Here is a 6,000-nt window from a genome sequence, read left to right as displayed (position 1 = left end):
TGATGCATGGATTAAATAAGCTATCAGCAAAACAAATTGACTGATTAAGTCATTTTTTATCACATATATTAATGGAAAGCAAGCATTTCCTAGTCTTCAGATCTTCTGTGGTCTCTCCTCCTTTGCCGCTCTGCCTTTCTTTCTACTAACTGCACCCCATTGATAAAGGTAAGCAAAAGAGTACAACTAGCTATGACCTCATTTATTTTCCCCTATGAACTTTTTATTGCATATATTTGCATCTTTGTAAGAGCAAGAGCAGTATTTACAAACTGGTCGTGGTGTACAAAAATATTGCACAATTTCTGCAGAGCTTAAGTCATTAAGTATTTATATCTCTCCCAGTTCAATATATAATACATATACATTCCTCTTTATCGAACAAATAGCTGGGGTTTTTGAATAGTTTGTTTTCTCCTTGCAAATCCAATGGAAAGCACTTTGAAGGCAGAACACTAGATTGTGTCAGGTGGTGCAAATTTGTGTGTCTCTGTGGAAGTTAATAGAACTATGTTGATGTACATGAACTGAGAATTTTGTTGAGGCAAAAACCTATTGGGAATATTGTATTGGCTATAAAAGCTTAGCCTCAAAGAAGAATTTTGACATTGATCTCTAGGTAAAGAACAACTCCATTAATAAGTTCAATGGTTGACTACCTGCTGTTCTGTTAGCCAATTATCTCTATGTAAACTGGAGTCTGGACTTGAAGCTGAAAGAAAAGGAATTACGGTATGCTTTCCTAAGTCTTGTGTGTTTGTATGTGTATGGAGGCTGATTTTTTTTAAGTATCCAGGAGATCCTCTTACCTGTCATGCTTGATAACTGCTAAGCATTGAGATAAAAGCTAGGCACATGCATTAGACACAGAGCAAAGAAAAGTATCCAAAATCCAATAAACTATGGTGCATTAAAAAAAAAGTTATTCAAGGCAGGGATGAAACTTACTAGAATTTTAGAGTCCGAGAGCATTTTTCTTCCTTGCACATCCACATAATTTTGCCTAAAAGCAGAAGGACATCTTAAAAAGCAGAAGTGCTTATTATCGATATAAGTCCACAAGTGCATTGGCGTGATATTTAATTGACATAAATCAGTGCCATATTCATTCAAAATGTTGGCAATGTTGCTGCAATTGTAAAGGCTGGTCTTATGTTATGAATAATAACTGTTAACAGAAGCAGACTGGGCAACCTCTCCTTGAAGCAGGCTGGATTAACTCCAGAGTTAAAGAATTCATGAAGCATTTCTTCTCTGTTCTCACACTGTAGCTGCAGGACCATTTTCGTCAGGAAGAGTGTGTCCTACCAATCTCATAAGTCAGTTCAAACGTTATTGTTTAGAGCTTACTTTTACAAATAAATATTTGTGTGAGCAGCCTGATGTCATAGGAGGCACCTCAGGTAACTTCATATCTGTGATTAGAAATATCACAACGTGCAATGTTTCTCAACAAAGAGGAGGAACCAGAGTTATCCATGAGTCTATTCCTCTCAGTAGTCTTGGGTTTCTTCCCTGCCCCCATTCTCTGAGGTGTTATAGACTGTCATGGTCAGAAGAAAAATGTTGAGGAATGTGGAAATGAGTTGTCCATCACAAATTTCCATGGGAGGTTCTTATGAATAGTTTTGCCCAGCTTTTTCACTATCTGACCTATGGTGAGTTAGGAAACTGGCAAGGTCAGACAACCCAGAGATTCTGAAGTGGAAACTTGACAATAGAATGATGGGAGTATATGAGAGACACACTTTTGATCACCTCAATCCTTCATGCACTGCCATCTCCCTTTCCTCTGTTCACTAAGGGCCCAGTAACTTACTTGAGGAAGGGCTAAATCCCTGACAGGAAACTGATAGTATTTGTGACATATCCCTCAAGGAGAAGGTAATGCCCACATAGAGCCTGTCCCATCATGGAAATGATTCAACTATTGCCAGTTTTTCACCAAAGATTCTTGGGCTTCTTCCCATATCCAGTATGAAAACATGTTATTCTGGGGCCTTGGGAATGCCGGTGATTTCCCCTACACCCCTGGAGAGCTGAGGAGAAGGAGATGGTGGTAGAAGAAGGTACTTTGAGACTGCCATTGCTATTTTCTTCAAGCATTCTTAGGAAACACACACAAAAAGTGAGCCTTTTGATTTGATTTCAATGTTCTCAATGGCTTGACTCTCGCCCCCCCCCCCAACAAGACAGTGGCATACTTGTCTGTCCTTATTTGACAGTGATTTTGCATTGTCATTTTCCTCAATAAATAAATCCATATTTAGTTGTGTGGATAGCCAATTAATTTGTATTGCTGATGATGGTATTTCTGGTATTCCTTTTGAATAAATAAAGCACTAAAACCAATAACAAGAGAACTTAGTCAAGCTATAAAACATCTCATTTCAATTTGTACTCCTCAAGCACGAAAAACAACACGTAATTTGCAAATTTTCAGAGTGAGGGCATATTTCTCAACTATTTCTATACAAGATTAAAATCTGGGGCTAATTCAATTTCATTTTTCTAAATGTACAAAATGGCACGTAACATCTTTTTTTATTTTAGTAATAGTTTTCCCAGCTCTGTTTATATTTTCACAGACATTACAAATTTGTACATCGAATAAAACAAGGAACCTAACTTAAAGTTATTTTCCATGTCCATTCAGACCTTTTCTTCTTTTTCTAGTAAAGTCAAACAGTAGCAAACTGTTCCGGTTCTACTTCCTTTGGCTGTCCACCATCCTACTGTGAAACTTTATTAACACCAAAACAAGAAGACACAGGTGGTCTCTCACAGACAATACCCAGAACAGTTTAGCGATCTATTTGGCAGGCACTAGATTGCCTCTGGTTTTGATAGCATTGGAGGTGGTGAGATTCCTACAGACAGGAATCCCATTTCATGGTTGCTACTGCGAACAACCACTGCAAAATGATCTAGCACCAGAAAAGATGAATCAGTTGCACAGTTACCATAACGGCAACCACTGGCTGGGCAAACAGATTAAAGCAGGAAAAAAGGGGAAAGAAATATTGTGTGAGGGGGTGTGTTTTAAGACCATTACACATTTTATTGTACTCTTACCCCACATGATGTTTCTGGGAACTTATTCAGCAGATTATGATTTGATATATTTAAAAGGATGCAAGTTGCTTCTTTCTTATACATGACTGTGCCATACATTTCAGCATATTTTAATTGCTCAAATAAAACTTTGGACCAGCATCCCATTTTCATGCATACTGTTGAAACACAAGCATGATCTTGGCAGTGGTTGAAGTGGGATTATATAAGGTGGTTTGCCCTCTTGCTTCTTTTCAGAAAAACTATCCCAGAGAGGAGGAGAAGGAGAAGGAGAAGGAGAAGGAGGGGCAGGGAGAGATTATCATATGACAACATTTCGGTTTATCTATAGTCCTCCCCTCCCCCACGCACACCATATCTATACATGAATAGATATCAATTTCAGTCAAAAGTCTGAATAATAGTTGGATATTCTTTCCCCCTCATTTATCGAAAGATAATGATTTGCGAAAGGTTGTTCCATTCAACAAATCTTGTATGTTTAAATTATTGCCGGTAACTGCAGTCTTGCTACCATTTCTATTTGAGTAGTCTCAGTGAAGTTCCCTGAGAATTCACAAACAAGTAGTTCAAGGATTGTGGCCAAGGCAAGTTTGTCATTGTGCCAATAGTTCATCTAATGACTGCAGAAGAACCCAAGTTTCTGCTTTCAGTTTATATTTGCCGTGTCTGTGTCTTGGAATGAGCAATCCTGAGGTTGCACAAAGTAAATCCTTGGCCAATAACCCAATTAGACTCCTTCTTTCAGAAGCAAAACTCAGCATACAAACCACTAGAAGTTTGAGCCAAACCAATGCCCTTCATCTAGTTGGCATCTCTTAATTTGTTCATGGAATTTGTTCTTTGGCTGTCAGTTGAGTTTTTCGCTCCCTACAGTGTCATGAAACTCTACATCCCCTTAGGGAACAAATGTTCAGTGCTAAAAATAAACTGTATACTTCTAGGAAAGTTGGGTAAAACCTTGCTTTGTTTTGTTTTGTTTCCTTTTGCAATATTCTCCAACCAAGCAGGATTGATTTTCAAAACATTTCAAACCACTGTACTTCAGTATATTTTGTGTGTATGTGGGTATCTAAAATATGGCCTACAAGATACTTGCAAACAACATTCAGTATTTTGTTAAAATCCTAACCTTTGGCTGAGGTCCTAAGCATACATATTTACTGCAGTCCCACTGCAGATCATGGGAATTTCTGAGTGAACATAACTAAGATTGGGCTGTTCATTTCTTTCTTTCTCTCTCTCTTTCTTACATGTGATATTAAACACATGGAGTGGAATTCTAATTCTTGTGCTCCATGGGCACAAGAAACTTCCCTCCTGCAGAATCTCTTGAACCCATGGAATGTCATAGGGGGCAGAGCTTGTGCTCTTTTCTCATAATGGAAGTCTGAACAGGCCTGCCTAGAACACAGGACTTGTGCATTTTAGTCCTCAAACGCAATGCAATTGTATGCAGGTCTGCTCAGAAGTAAGTGTCATTGAGCTCCGTGAGACTTGCTTCCACTGTGTAATAGGATTTTGATCCAACACCAGAATACAACTGGAATGGTTCTTAGCTGTTACAATGTATAAATTGCAATGAACGCTGCAAAATTTCTCCAGCAACAAAGATCCCACAGATCTCAAGCAGATGGATCAGAAACAAGTATTAAAGGAATTGTAGCAGGTGAGCTAGATATTATGTTTGATCCTCCTTTGATCTGCTAAATTTGCCTGAAGTCTGTAGGCTGGTCATTACTGGGCCCATTTTAACTTCTTTTTAATGACATGCAAAGAATTATCAGATGCAAGCATTATCCCCAGTTTGCTCACTCTGATTCTACTCCAGTTATTTTCACTTTGGTTGCTGCAACTGTCTTCTCTCAATCTATGCAAGAGGTTGATACACAGCTAATAAGTACTAGACTGATATTGTAGTTTAAAACAAAATCTTGAAGGTGGCTCCTGAAGGGGAGTGATGACAGATAATATGCTTCTCAATCTCTTTGCCACCTTTGATATAGTTTGCTGTTATTTTTTAAATGCTTAAATTCCTAATATTGAAGGCAGAGAGGTAGGGGGAGACAGGAGGTATGTATGTGTCTTTTACTGCAAAAGAACCATGATTTCCTCACTTCAAAATTGCCTCCTGTGTGGTAATTTACTGACATTAGGGATGAAACAATCTGCACATTTCAGTTCTTTCCGTTTCTCATTTTTCCACAAATTCAGTTCTCCACATTTCTGCAGCAATTTGTGAGCATTGTAGTGTGCATTTCTTCTGATGAACACATTCTTGTCAGCAGTTTTGAATAATGTACACATTTAGGTAAGCAACTTCTAACATGGCACGTTTTTCTTTGCTATTTTCACTAATGAATTATTTTTTAAATATAGGAATATAGGAATTTTGGTAAATACTGTTTGGGAAACTGCATTACAAAATTTGGACAAGTGTTGATTTTGAAGGATGAATGTGTTTTGGTTCTCACATTGTTTCAGATGGCAATGGATCCCATCTCTATGTAACATCATGGAAGATGAGGTTGGCAAGCAGCACATACCCCCTGCAGCATTTGCAATGAAAAAGGGCAGGCAGGCAAGGCCTGGCTGAGGATGTTGGGGCAGAGCCCTACCTGCCCTAATAACCTCCACTGGTTTGCAAAGGGGTAGACATTAATATAAAAAGAGGTCTGCTAGCATGCTCACAGAACTCAGAGTATGTCTGTGTGTTTCCTTCCAGGCCAAAATTCTATTCCTAGAGTGTATATTTTGCTGAACATTATCTGCCTTACAAATTCGCATCATTGGTTTTCTACTTCCGCCTTAAAATACCTCATGATGAACTTCCCAAAGTTATATTTTTAGATGGAGAATCTACTTGGGAGTAGATATGAAAGTTGGATGCCAGTAAACCTGACTACTCACATCCTTTCTGCTCTT

General features: G+C 38.4%; 1 protein-coding gene across 1 annotated transcript in view; it reads left to right on the top strand.

Annotated features, from left to right (window-relative positions):
- Positions 1–4,670: 4,670 nt before the first annotated feature.
- Positions 4,671–6,000, top strand: part of LOC308477988 (uncharacterized protein) — a 256,849-nt gene continuing 255,519 nt past the window's right edge. Inside the window, exon 1 of the transcript XR_013986778.1 lies at positions 4,671–4,744. The gene's annotated coding sequence lies outside the window, so the exon portion shown is untranslated. The remainder of the gene's footprint in view (positions 4,745–6,000) is intronic.

Source organism: Podarcis pityusensis (genome assembly GCF_964106645.2).
Source record: "Podarcis pityusensis genome assembly, chromosome: 5".
NCBI classification, from domain to species: domain Eukaryota; kingdom Metazoa; phylum Chordata; class Lepidosauria; order Squamata; family Lacertidae; genus Podarcis; species Podarcis pityusensis.
Note: the sequence above shows the minus strand (reverse complement) of the source record. Positions and strands in the feature narration are given on the sequence as shown.